Raw genomic sequence first — 2,481 nt, 5'->3', positions numbered from 1 at the left:
ACACACACACACACACACACACACACACACACACACACACACACACCTTCCGCGGTTGCTAAGGGGCGGCGGTGGGCAAGTCGGAGGCTGGTAGAGAAAAAACACCTAGGCCTCCCTGCACCTGCTTCCGGTCGGATGACCTGCGGCGAAATTGCGAAGTTGGGAGGCGAGGGCCGGGCTGAGTTGTGGCTCTGGAGCCAGGACGCCTCTGGGCGGAGGAAGTAGCTAAGGGATAGGAGCCGGCGGGGTCCTCCCTGCTGGGGTTGCAGAGGGCAGGGGTGCCAGCCCGCCGGGACCTCCTGCTAGCCCCACGAAGAAGTGAGCCAGTCCCCAAGAAGGGCTCTGCAAAGGGAGTGCGAGGGGCATCTATCCGGAGCAAAGAGGGGGACAGCCTGTGCAGAGTGGAAAGGGTACCCAGGCGCTGGAAAAAGCTTTGGGTTCGTGGCTGGAAGCCTCTCCTTTGAAAAGGACTGCTGTTTAATTCTCCCTGATTGGTCTTAATGCAAACTGTCCAGCGATTAAGATACACAGGATGAACCTTTTTTTTTTTTTTTTTGGTCTTTTTGAGACGGTCTCCCTGTAGCCCCAGCTGTCCTGGAACTCACTGTGTAGACCAGGCTGGCCTTGAACTCACAGAGATCCGCCTGCCTCCGTCTCCCGAGCGGTGGGATTAAAGGCCTGCTCCACCACGCCCGGCACAAGGTGAACTTTTAAAAAGATTTTATTTAGAAGTTACAGAATCACCGGAAGTTAAAAAGACGTTACCGAATAGCCATAAGGACCCCCCCCTACCCACCTTGCTGCTGTAACCAAGTCTTACTGTAAGAAACAGTAGATGTTAGTCTGTTCTTTCAAAGTCTAAAACTTGAAACTTGGTTTAGGCCAAGGAATTCTAATCTTTTAATCACACCACACCCTGTAACCGTTTTGCTTAAGGAAAGGTCCAGCTACTTCTGAACCTCATGGCCTGGAGCTGTGGAGCTCTTCTCCATGCCATTCTTCAAATTAGCCAACAGGGAAAGACTGTGAGGTTACACCCCAGCCAACCTGGAAGGATACCCCCCCACCCGGACAGAGCACGTATGCAAATACAGCATTTTATCACATGCATAGGTTCTCATAAGAGGACTTAAGAGGACACAAAACGATTTTAGCACTGCACAGATCTCCCTCTTGGGAAGCACATTTTTCTTCCTTTTTTTTTTTTTTCTGTTTTTTTTTGGTCTTTTTGAGACTGGGTCTCTCTGTAGCCCCAGCTGTCCTGGAACTCACTATGTAGACCAGGCTGGCCTTGGAACTAACAGAGAGAGGCCTGCCTCTGCCTCCCAAGTGCTGGGACTACAGGCGTGCACCACTACACCTGGCTTTTTCTTCCTTTTTTAGTGCAAAAAGGTGGGTTCCTTTTTTAATGCAATCATATTGCCTGTGTAATTTCAGATACCCTGTGTTTCTCTTCTCGTGAAATGATAGCCGATTTTACAGCTCTGGAGCCTCGATGGTATCACGAAGGAAACAGGAACACATAATTAGCCCATTGGTTAAGATGATCTTTGCTTGAGGGTGAAGGGTCCAAACTTATAAAACGTGTGGTTCAGCTATTAGCCCATTGGTTAAGATGATCTTTGCTTGAGGGTGAAGGGTCCAAACTTGACCCTCAAATTGACTTCAGGTCAAATTGCAAAGAACTGTTTATATTCCTGGGGATGTTGTTGCAGCTCATGTAATTACATTAATACGCTTTTATAGATAAGCTATTTAGCAAATAAATGAGAGTACAGTAGTTTAATGATCCATTCTCTAAATCATCCTTGAGAAAGTCCACAGCTTCGGTTTTTTTTCCATTTTGCTACAAATAAGCCCCAGAGGCATGAACTTCCTGTAAGTGCTGTGGTTCCCAAGAAATAGGAGCAAAGTAGAGGAAAACTAAAGCCTCTAATAGAAGAGGGCTCGGTTACAAAGACTTACTGTGAAAAGGTATCTAGATTTTTTTCTTTTTAACTGGAAATGAAAATGGTATTTCAAAATGTATTTGTCTTTATCCCTCCCCACTACGTTAACTCAATTCTCAAGGCAATCCCAACAGCGTCACTTGTGAAGCATCACCCTTTGGGACAGAGGATTTAGTAAACACATTGTTGGCACTTGACTTGGATTGCATCAGTTCTAGGGCTAATTCTGGGCCCCAGACTAAGAACAAACTTCCAGAATAGATGTGTTGTCAATTCTGAGTTAAATATTTGACTTTTACTTGATACTGTCCATGATACTGTTATATTTTGGCTTTTGCACACTTTCTGTGTAAATGTATGGTTTAAATACACTTTAAAAGTAAACATTAAGGGGCTGGAGAAGTGGGTCAGAGATTAGAAGCACTTCCTGCTCTTCTAGACAATCTGAGATGGGTTCCTGCACCCAAGGGATCTGGAGCCCTCTTCTAACCTCCATAGCCCCTCCCCGACACACACACAAATAAAGAAAATA

This window comes from Nannospalax galili, unplaced genomic scaffold (genome assembly GCF_000622305.1).
Source record: "Nannospalax galili isolate Female #2095 unplaced genomic scaffold, S.galili_v1.0 scaffold34, whole genome shotgun sequence".
Lineage (NCBI taxonomy): Eukaryota > Metazoa > Chordata > Mammalia > Rodentia > Spalacidae > Nannospalax > Nannospalax galili.
Note: the sequence above shows the minus strand (reverse complement) of the source record.